We start from the raw sequence: 12,067 nt of genomic DNA, 5'->3' as shown, positions 1-12,067 counted from the left end.
GTCTAGTAGGAACTTCTAAACTGGATTTAGCGTCACGCCTTCTGGAGCTAGAAAACCCAACTTGTGGTGATCTAGCAGTCGAGGAAACAGCTTTTTCATTATAATTACAAATGCCTTCAAGCTTATTTCTGCCGGCCCAAACTAACACGAGTTTGGACAGTTGGGTGTATGTACTTTTATGGAGCATCCAAACCCAATCAACCATCTGTTAAGTTGGTTTTAAATGGACACTATGGACTCTACTCTGATACATTCTTATGTTCCTAGCTAAAGTCTTAATCTCATAAGACAAAAGAACATGTGCTATGTAGTTTTTGGTTATTTAAAGAGTACTTCATACCTGTGTTATATCTGTAAACAATTCTCGAGTGCACATACATTATCAGTGGGTGTGTGAAAGAGGCTGGCATCAACCACGGCCAATCAAATCAGCTTTAATTCCCTTTCAAAGCAGCGCACTCCCTTCCATGAGACACTGGCAGTTTTATTACGGAGAGTCCAGACCATTTCCTTTGAACAGGGGGCAGTCCAAGATGGATGTTGTTGTTTTGTTACAAGGCAAAAATATATCATATCCTAAATATGGATATAATGTACCCTAAATATGCAACAAAGGGAACAGGATGTGTTTCTGTAGAGTGAAACAAATCTCAACATTGAAAATATTGAGTCAACAAGTCAGTATAGCATTCAGCTGGAGTCATTTAAAACCATTGTAAGGCCATGTATTATTCATGCGTCCACACTAACGGTACGTCCACACACCAGCTTTTCAAAAATCTTGAAAATCTTGGAGCTGGGCGTGTCTGACAGCTTGGGGATTTTTTGCGAGCAATGCGACCAACAACCAATCACATGAATCTCCCGCCCCCGACATACAAAGCAAAAAACCCCGGGGATTTTATGCGAGCAATATATAAATAAATAAACTCCCCAAACAGGCGAAAACCTACCAGTTTCACCCACTGTCTCTGCCACCTCCCTCCATGCCTGGTTGCTCCGGTTTGTATCCCGTTAATAGTTCTGGTCGTAAAGAACCGGGTGATTTGCTACCGTAATTTCTCGTTTGGAATATGAGGAAATGAACTGCGGTCTCGTTCTCCCTGCTTACACGCGGTTTGATTGGCTAGCGCTTCTACTGTCAGATTTGCATAAACGTGTTTGATTGGCTGACGCTTCCAGCTCAGCTTCAAAAGTTGAACATTGCTCAACTTTTGAATCCTGGAAATCCTGGAAATCTTCGCTTCGCTCCCCCACAATGCAGTTCGGCGAAAAGCGAGGCAAAGTGACGTCATCCCCATTCAAAGTCAATGGGCAGAGAAGCGGTGGAAGATTCGTCTAAAGCTGCTGTGTGGACGTACCGTAAGACTTACACCATCTCCTTTATGTCCTTATGAAATTATTTCCAATAACAGTTTAACAAATGACAATAAGCTAAACCCTCCATTGTTGTTATGCCACTGATACATAATACAAACTTTTAATTCCATTTCATTTCCACACAGGAAATATTAAAATCCCAACGATCTGAATTAATAAAGGGAAAAAAAAAATACATTTCTTTTGGCCTTCGTTTGAAAGGGAAATCTATTATTGAATTCTTAAATCCCGGCTCTCTTAATACAAAGGTGCCTGTAAGCAGGGTAGTTAACCCTTATTGGCCTCCGCGGAGTTCCCTTGTGTCAATGCATTTAAACCTGTGAACTCGCTATAGCTTTATGCTGCCAAACAGAAGTGCTCAGTTGACTTTCCCTTGGATTAAATATTAAAAAAAAGTCAAGGCCTGGAAGTGTGACATTACTAACCCATTGATGATGATTACTGAGCAGAAATGGTGCTCTCTTATGAGACAAAACCTACTATACTAGAGTATAAATACACTTTTGTTGCGGCTTGAATGTAATGTCTTGATTGGCTGTGCACTGAATGGAAAATACAACGTTGCATTAGAAAGGAAGTGAGCATTTGCAAGTCTTTCATAATGAATACAAGTTTCAACTGCTTGTTTCCGTTGCCACATATTCTGTCAAACTAGAAGTTAACTTGTATGCAATATTTTGCTCTTACTTTTTATTTCAAGAGGGATATGTCATGTACGTATACAGTCAAGGTAAAAAATAAATAAATAAAAGTCCCATGACCTCATTTAATAAATCAAACTATGGACAATATGTTGTATTTCGACCTGGCAAAAGTGGAAAGACCTGATTCTTCTATCTCTGCTGTGTCATAGTTGAATGGAATGTAAATGGAGATATCTTTTTTGTCTGATCTAGATTTTAGCGATAAAAGCAAAAATGGAAGAACAATTGTCCCGCCTGCAGTCTCAACAAATCGCCCCTCTGTATTGATGCTAGTGTTACAAACACTCACACATAGTATCTTTCTATGGTAACGGTGCAATCTTTTTTCTTTTTTTCAGAAATCACTATATTTGAGAAAGTGAGCAATTAACTGTGTCCTTGATCACAAACTGAGGTATCAAGCGTCTGAATTGTGAAAGCACTCTCCCTTAGAAAACAGTTTTTGACAGTTGTTTGTGGCTCTCTCGACTCAGCGTTTTGGACTTTTTGACATCAACACATATTTTTGTTGTGATAAGTAAGTTTTTACTGATAAAAATCAGTAAATTGTTCTGCAAATGGGGCTTTTACTGTTCGGCTAAATTATACCTACTGCTAATATGCTGCATTTACAAACTATTAAGTGCTAACATTGGCAAACAAAGCTTTGACATTGCACTTGAGGTCGAGAGAGTGTGATTTGGTCTCACTCTCAACCACTCAATGTTGCTAAGATATAGCTGCCTGATTTGTCATTAAATAGGCGTTTTCACATGAGTGAATGTAGACCTCAGTTAATCATGAAACTGCACATTAAATGGGACTGGATTCCATTACAACATCTACCTGGGATGATTAAATTGATGGCATCATTACATGCACCGTTACTGGGATGGCTTGCTCTAAGGCAAATGAATATGTAACAGGAGTCACTTTGCCAGGCACACATCATTTTTTAAACATCTAGTTGTCTGTTGAGACCTATGGTTGAGACATGAGGCGAATGGTAGTTCTGCAATTATTCCTCTGTTCTTACTCTATTAATATATCCTCCTTGTACTACCACTATGCTACATATATCGAATGAATTGCCTTTGGAAAGTCAACTACAATCCATCAGAGTAAGAGCTGCCATTTCATTATAACACCTGACAATCTTTCTATAGGTTGGAAAATAGAATTAATTTAGTCTAGTTTTGAGACATTAGTTTTGAGTCTAATTTTCAAAGAGGGATAACATAGTTTTTAATGTAAGGACGTCTTAGCAGCCTTTGTGAATCCCAAGCATTTGAATGAAACCCGCTCGGGTTCTGTTACATCCGCCAGCGCAATTACGGCAGTGATAAAGCTTTAATTTAAGGGATGATGACCCCCTCCATAAATGAGTCTCCAGATCTCTCTAATTAACGTATTGGAGCACCAAAATGGCTGCATACATCAATGGGTTTCCATTACGGAGAGATGGAGGAAGTGGCCATGGGCAACTGACTGTGAGAGGCTGTAAGAGGATGAAACTGAGGGGGAAATAATAGAGAAACAGTATGGCAGAAATAAAACACTGTATATGAAAGGGACACAAAGGTGAAATGTAAAAAAATTGAGAAATAGTGGTACAAACATGCACAGAAATAGACAGGCAGAGATAGAGATATGAGAGGAGTCAGGCCACCAGATGGTCTAATGACCACAGGAAATATTACAGCTGGCAACCACACAAGTAATTTGTGTGTGTGTGTGTGTGTGTGTGTGTGTGTGTGTGTGTGTGTGTGTGTGTGTGTGTGTGTGTGTGTGTGTGTGTGTGTGTGTGTGTGTGTGTGTGTGTGTGTGTGTGTGTGTGTGTGTGTGTGTGTGTGTGTGTGTGTGTGTGTGTGTGTGTGTCACATTTGACCATCCTGTCAAGGTTGAGAAGTCCTCCTAATTATTCTATTATTACCAAAAGGCAAAGTCTGGAGACATGTTAACCTTACTTGGTGTGCTGAGAAAGCTTTGGGTTAGGGTTTAGGCAAAGCATTGTGCGCAGATTAGATACGTTGGCCTCTGAAATGCGTGAAATGACCGCGCAGCGCTGACCTGGGGAAACAGAAGTTAAAAAATAAAGGGAGACATGGGGGAAGCTATGGTACTGTAGTTTCTCTGTTGCACCATCCACCTTTCTTAAACCCATCCCTGTTGTTGGGTTCCACAAAAGAGGTGTGCAAAAGTTATGAAGTACACTTCCTTCTAAATAAGTGCTTATTACTAGCCTATAAACCTTGCTGTTTCATGGCACTGTTTCACAGTCCGAAAATAGGTAGAGGTACCTAGGTTAAAAAATATTGCAGCTTTGACAGTTTTGCATTCAATCGGGAACACAACTTTACGTTTCAGTTCAACCTAGAATTAAATGAACGCTGACTAAGTCCATACTTTGTGAATTTGTTTCCATGTGGGGAGCAGACAGGAGATGTTTGCATGAGCAGGAAAACATGGATCAGTGCATGACAAGAAAGGTCATGTTGATAGCTTGTTGGCTCGTTCTACATCCTGTTTAGCAACCATGTCCATCTTATATATCGTTACCTCCGGAAAATCCTACACTCCGAGAATTCTTGTAGGAATAACTTAGTGGAAAACAATTTCATACATAAATAAAACTATTGTCTAATGTAATTCCTTGACAATAATACATAAAGTGCATCTATAAATACTGTGAGCTACACCCCCTCTCTATTTATATCTCTGTCTTTATGTTGCCTCTCTGTTGTTCCTCTCCTCCCTTTATTCCCACCTGTCTCTTCTATCTCTCTCTCATGAGTCTATATGAAATATTCTGACCAGGCTCCTACGGTGAACACATAATTGGAAACTAGTGAACCGTAACTCCAACATGGGGGCTTTTCTCCTATCTGTCTGGGGAAAAGAGACTTGAAGAGCTCTACAACATGGAGATGGGGGTAGGGGTAGGGGGTTGGTGGTGTAGCCTGAAGCCTGTAAAACATCTTCATGATCAGAATACTACACCGCGCCTTGGGATGGTGGTGTCCTACAATACACTTATATAGATAAGAGGAGAGAGAGGAGCGGCAGGATGGATAAATGGATTGATAGATGGGGGGGAGGAAGGGGGGACACGTCAACAGTGAGATGGAAACGGAGAGTTATGGCTCGTCTCCATTAGCTCTGTTTTCCGCAGCCAGGGCGAACGCTGGCACGGATCCTTGTTTGGTTTCCATCACCATTAATTAGCCAGCTTCACCGAACAACACATGCATTTTTAAAACAATAGGACAAGTGAGGATACGGCCAAATACAAATTACCCTAGCAGGTGGTAACACGAGCAGTACAACCATTCAAAAATAATGCTTTAATTTTTCTGTGTTTTGTGAGATGACAATTCTGCCAGGTGCAAACTGTGATACAACAGTAACACTTTTACGCTATGTGAGAATTTATAAGCAACATGTTACAAGTCTGGCCAAATAGGGAAAACAACTCAGACTTAGGCTGCGGCCACACGAGGACGAATTCGGTCGTTTGCGTTACTGTTTAGTGTCATATAGACCGTTCGGCCACACGAGGACGACCGAATACGGCACTAAACGACTGAGGAAACGATAACGGGTCCCAAGGTGGATAGAACGGCATACGCAACTCTCTGGGGGGTCAAACGGCTCCGTGTGTGCGCCCTATCCGAACATTTTCAGATCACTGATAGTGATTGCGCAATAGCCCCGCCTCTCTCCACCTCTTCTGCTCACCTCCGCTTACCCCGCGCCAGTGCTGAAGTGTTTCGCCACCAACAACAACAACAATGGCGGATCACAGAGTTGCTATCGTGCTCCGGACGCTATTGACCATGCTACAGTTGTTTGTGCAACATCTACAGCAATAATGATGAGGCAATAGCCCCGCCTCTCCCCACCTCTGCTGCTCACCCCCGCGTCAAAGTAAACTGCACCCTGAATTCAGATTATTTATCTTTCTCTCGATATGGACCTAAACGCGAGTGAAGTCTAATCTGACGCAGCTCTGCTCACCTGCAGCTCCTCCCGCTGCAGCAAAAACAAACACTTCAAGTCAGATCATCACCCTTAGCTATTTTAATTACCTCTCAAACTCCCTAAACTAGTTATAAATATGTTTAATTTTTACTGTCGGCCGGGTCACTGATTACTGGATGAGCTGCTGCATGAGACAGACACTGGCGCTGTCCGAAGAGAAGGAGGAAAAAGAGAGGCTCTGTGTATTTTATTATTATATTATATAGAGTCGTTATTCATTTGTTTTAAAGCTCAATAAATAACAAAGAAGACCTTTGACCGGCACTTTTATAATTTTGTCCGGAAGATTTAAACTTTAAAACACGTTGACTGGCGAAAAACTCTGCCCGGTTCCCTCGGCCCCCACCGCGGAGAATAAACAGAAGGGCAACCATGACAACCATGCTTCTTCGCTGCTTTTGTGGAGGAAGTTACAGCGCCACTACAGGCTCGGCATATGTACTGCAGCTTCTCCAGCGGCTGGAGCTAAACGGAGCGGTCTCGTGTGGGCAGACACTATCCGGATAACTATTGCGTGTGGACGGAAGCTTGTTTGCGTTTGCGTTAATCCTATGTGTTTAGCCGTTTTTGTCCTCGTGTGGCCGCAGCCTTAGACTGCAACCAACAATTATGTTTTGTCCATTTTTCTTCCAATTTATCCATTAATAGTTTACCAATCATTGGACTATAAAAGTGTGAAAAGATAAATAAGAAAAAATAATAGCACAACTTCACTTTTGAAAAGCTAGAAACAGGGAACATTTAGTATTTTGGCTTCACATTTATCATGGGTTTTAAACAGGTTTTGGGTTAGATTACTAAAATAAGGTCTGTCTTTTTCACAAGCTTCAGAGATTTTAACGTTTTTGTTTTATGACATAAAATGTATCTCTAAATTCCCCACTCGTGAATGTCTCAAGTTTCTTTGTGTCATAATATTTGCTAACGTGGGTAAATAAGTAAATTGTAATTCATACAATTAGCCACCTTTAGCTAAGCGGTGTTGATGTAGTTTGTTTAGAGCAGGGGTTTTCTAAGTGTGGGAAGGTGAGCCTCCCCTCAGAGAACAGAAGAACAGCCGCACACCCCCTCCCAATTATTATTGCTATTATTGTTGTTGTTGTTGCTATAATGCAGGGGTATTCAATTGCATTTCAAAGAGGTCCAGTAAGAGAAAATGTCATTAAATGCTCTATTTTCGCTGTCTACCTTCCGCCATTTGAAATTACTCCGACTGTTTCTCTCTTCTTGTTTCGTGTCTGTGTGTGTTTGAATCTATCGTGCTGACTCACTGACTGCACCGATTTGATTGGCTGAGTAGCGTCACCTCCTTAAAACATTAAACAATAACTTTTTAAAACCTTTTTATCTCTATGTTGTAAACATATTTTTTAAACATTTTTAACATTTTCAACATCGTGGATGAATCCTTATATGCTCCCGGCAACTCACTGAACGTCAACTTTGCCTCCTTATTACACTGACTCACCCCTACTTTAGTGGGGAACAATGAGTCTGCGTCTTTGATGCGTACAGGCGGATGATGCGGGATGCAATGTAGACAGGAATAAACGCAGATCATCCTCTGGCTGCAGCCTTGACCGGTACTTGCTTTTGATCAAAGTCAATACGGAAAACCCACACTCACACAGGTAAGTGGAAGTGAAGGGAATGAGCACTTTTACAGCCTTGTTGGCGAGGTGGGGGAACTCGGTCTCCACAGACAGTCAAAAGTGTGCAAGTGACACATTCTTTCTGCCAGACGCTGTCTCCTCTCTCACTTTAGGTAACTTCACAAAAAATCGATCCATGTTGCCGCTCGCATAAAGTTAGCTGAAGTTAACAGGCTAGATTTCACTGTTTCTCATATTTTGTTCTCACGCTGCGCCTCCCCTGAAGCTCTCTGGCGCCCCCCCGGGGAGGCGCGGCTCACACTTTGAAAACAGCTGGTTTAGAGCATTATGTTAGCAATTGTCTTCTGGTAATTGCAACAAAACATTTAAGTGTCATAAACGTTGCTACAGAGGTTTGTTTCTGCAATATTTCAAAATACAATGGAAACATTTTGCGATGCCACATTTCGGGTCCTCCCTGCAACACACACTGGCCGCACAAAGCTGTTATGTCATTCAAGAGCGTCATTCTCACTCTTTGTGCGTCCTTAACTGCCCTTTGTGATGTCACAGTGTACCAGTACATCTCTTATATGTGTCCATGCTGTGACTTAAACCCGACTTTGTCCTTGTAAAGCTTTATTATGTCGTCATGCTGTGACTCGCTAGTTATGATTTGCACTGACGGCTTATTACTGTATGAGAAAAGGACAGAGCCTTTGGGACAGTGTGTTCATCACCAGCGCGTCCTTGGACGCGCACACATTGTTACACATGATGCCTCGCACGTACAAACAAGACATTCACTCACTCTCAAATCCACACAAGGACATATACACAGGTTTATTCTCACACACACATGTTACACGCCCACGTGCACCCTATTCTTTTATGAGCCCTCCCTTTGGGCCATAGCAGGAAATGAATGTCCAGCAGCTGAGGCTGTTAATTAACATTTATGGCTGGAGAGATGACCGTTGAATCGTTAGATTGGCTCTCGCAGCCTTCACGTCAAAGCAAGCGGGGTATAAAAATCCAATCTCTGTCCCTGACTCCCTGTCAAAGTAATGATGGTGGATCATGATGATGATTTGTTTTATACTAGGGAATCTAAAGGACACTGATCCCCTTTGGGGGTATAGTGTTTGGTTCATAATATTCTGAAAAGGTAGGAAGACATTGAAAATCTTGTTGTTAGATTTGTGTTTAACTCTGCCTTTTTCAATTGTTTTTTTTATGTCCTTATTCTTTTAAATACAGTACATAATGCATCAATTTGCTCTATCGCCAGCTTTTTCTCCTATATTGTATTATTTCACAATGTTCTTGCCCTTTTGTTCTTTCTGCCTCTTGCCCTTTCATTTCTCATTTTCGGAAGTCTATACTTCACCTACCATCTACAGCCATGCCTGCCTCCCACTTTTGAAATATTGATTACATAAAATGATGATGAGGCTGGCCAAAGTCTTCTATCATGATGGGGGTAATTTCATATCTGGAAAGCAGTATGGTTTTTGACCCTCCTTTGTGAATTAAAGACATAACACATAAAAAGTACTTATTTTGAGAACTTCAGGGCTAAATTACTTATATAGAATAATATACCTGTTTAGGACTTTATCCAATAAGTAAGAAGCAAACAATACTAAACATTTATTGAAATGTCATAATGACGTCTCATAAATATTGAAAAATTACAACTGGGACACATGTAACATTAACTCGCAAACAAATCCACAACAGGCTGGGCTTATACCAGTATATTAAACTGTTTCAATTATAAACTAAAGTTCCCATGTCTCACACACACACACACACACACACACACACACACACACACACACACACACACACACACACACACACACACACACACACACACACACACACACACACACACACACACACACACACACACACACACACACACACACACACACACACACACACACACACACACACACACACACACACACACACACACACACACACACACACACACACACACACACACACACACACACACACACACACACACACACACCTCCAAAATGGGTTCCAATCACTGTGCCAAACACCTGTCTGCCAATCTCTAATAGTTTTCTTGGCCATTTCTGCTTTCCCCTGACCAAGAGAAACCGTTTGTGTGTGTCTGTTTGTCAGTGTGTTCATGTATATTTGTGTGTGTTAGCAGTCTGACGGCAACAGATAAAGTGGCAGTTATCTTATCGTGCTGAGCCAACCTTACCCTAGAACCTCACGAACCTCAGGTGTCACGGCCTGCTGGCTTTCCCCCAAGCATCCCCTCATTTTCATGTCAATTTCATTCCATTTCGCTGTCACTTCGTGTCTGCCCTCCCTCCCCCCGAGTCTATCCCTCGATTTTCTCCCTCCTGCCTTTTGATAGGCAGTTTGGCCCATTTTAGGCCAGTTTTGCTCCTCTTTCCTCCTTCCCTTTTCCCCCATCTTGCTCTTTAAATCTTTCTTGGTATTCTTCCACTTGGCCTTGCCATCAATCTCTCCCATCTTTGGCCAACTTTGACAGAGTTTTGCTATCCTGCTGGTTCCCTTTTAGCCCACATCTGACACATTTTTATTTATCTCTATTTCTTGTTTTCCCCTTATCGCTGACTTTCCTACAACACCTCACTAATTCCCAATGTCTTTCCCACTTCCTCTATTCAAGTTTATTTATTCCCAAGATAGTGAACATGACAGCTTTTTTTTATCAACCTGGCAATTATTGTATAGGTCACTCTTTAGTCAGTCTAGCCCGACAAATTGTAGCCTTCAGTCCTTCCCTTTAGCTTTGTAATACTGCCTTAAATCACATATAGTCTCAGAATGATTCCCTGACAATCCCCTGAGGCAGGCAGCTACAAACTGAGCCACTTGGTGAGCGGTTGGTAGTGGTTTAAAAGGTGACAACAACACCAAGCAGCACTTTATATCATTTTATTTGGGTGCTGATTTACATCTCCGGGCTGGCAACTTTAAAGAGGAAGACAGAGAAGAACTATGCATTTAGATCAAACAGTTATGGAAAAGAGCATATACGTCAGATCAATAACAAATGGTTAAGAAGAAATGAAACGTTTTGTATTTGAACATATGAAATAAAACCTATGAACAACCCAGCCGGTGCCGATCTATTATCGAATCAGTTAATAAGGTATTGTTTTGGATTTAATATAATATTAAAACATAGCCGTGGTACCTATTGCTGATTTGCTTAGGAACGTTTACTTAACTTAGTGAAATCGCCCTGAAGCAAGTTGCAACCACAATAGGAGCTGGTCGAATTCTCTAAATGCAAAGGAAATGTGCTTTAACGCTTTCTTTCCTATCTCCTCTAGCACCATACCACCCTTTACCAAAGGAAAGGAGATAAGGCTGTCCAACAATCCGTTGCAGCAACAACATTTGAAGTGAAACACAAACGTAGCTCTGTTTTAAGACATTAAAAAAAAGCTACGCAACACAGGACGTTTTGCATCGGGGTCAAAGAAAGGGATAGGAAAGACAAAGGGCGTAATTGTTTTAACTATTGGACCACAGCCCAATTCACAATGGACATTAAGGCTGATGTAATTACCTACATTTATAGGCTCATTACCGATACCCCTGACCCAAGCAAATGCCTGGCTACGTGCCAGACCATAATGAGCAAAGTGAAATATGTTGGCTGGCTGTGCCAAACTCCCTTCTCATTGTCTTTCCATTTGTTTTTCTTGGTTCGTAGCTTTAGCTTTAGTACTCTTTTTGTTTGGCTAATTACCAGTAGAATGCTAAATAGTTCTTCACACCCTGTTTGTGTGTGTTTTGGTTCTTAACATTTTTCCAATATCACTTTTTTGTCAATCTCATGAACATTTTACCCTCCTTCTATCTCCTTCCCATTCACTTTCATTTCAAGCCAAACTATCTTTGGTAAATGGTTTCATTTTCCCACCTAGCTCCATCTCCCGCACCTCACATTTAGCCCTCCGGCTCTTTCCCAGTACCTTCTCTATCTTCATCCCCTAACAAATATGACCATCTTTGTCAAACTGTCAGCCACCCTCCCTCTTTCATCTAATAAATAAACCCTTTAAATTCATTCGTACCTAATATCACTCCTCCCTTTCCTCTCGCTACCCTGGCATTCCCATCTCAAAACAAGTCAGACAGTTATTATCAATCTACCCGCAAGGAAAACACCATCTTACATGTTCTCTTCCTCCTTACCTCATTTTTCCCTCTCTCTTTTCTTGCCCGCTTCCACTGCATTTACATATCGTGGTGCGGAGGTTGGAGGCATGCAATGATGAGAGGAGTGAGCATCTCCTGAGCTTCCCTCTGGGCTTTCACTGTCCTTCTCTCTGGCTTGAG

General features: G+C 41.5%; 1 protein-coding gene across 2 annotated transcripts in view; it reads left to right on the top strand.

Annotated features, from left to right (window-relative positions):
- The window catches only part of cntfr (ciliary neurotrophic factor receptor), a 272,556-nt gene that overhangs the window by 27,081 nt on the left and 233,408 nt on the right, over positions 1-12,067 (top strand). The window lies entirely within an intron of this gene.

Source organism: Pseudochaenichthys georgianus, chromosome 12 (genome assembly GCF_902827115.2).
Source record: "Pseudochaenichthys georgianus chromosome 12, fPseGeo1.2, whole genome shotgun sequence".
NCBI lineage: Eukaryota > Metazoa > Chordata > Actinopteri > Perciformes > Channichthyidae > Pseudochaenichthys > Pseudochaenichthys georgianus.
Note: the sequence above shows the minus strand (reverse complement) of the source record. Positions and strands in the feature narration are given on the sequence as shown.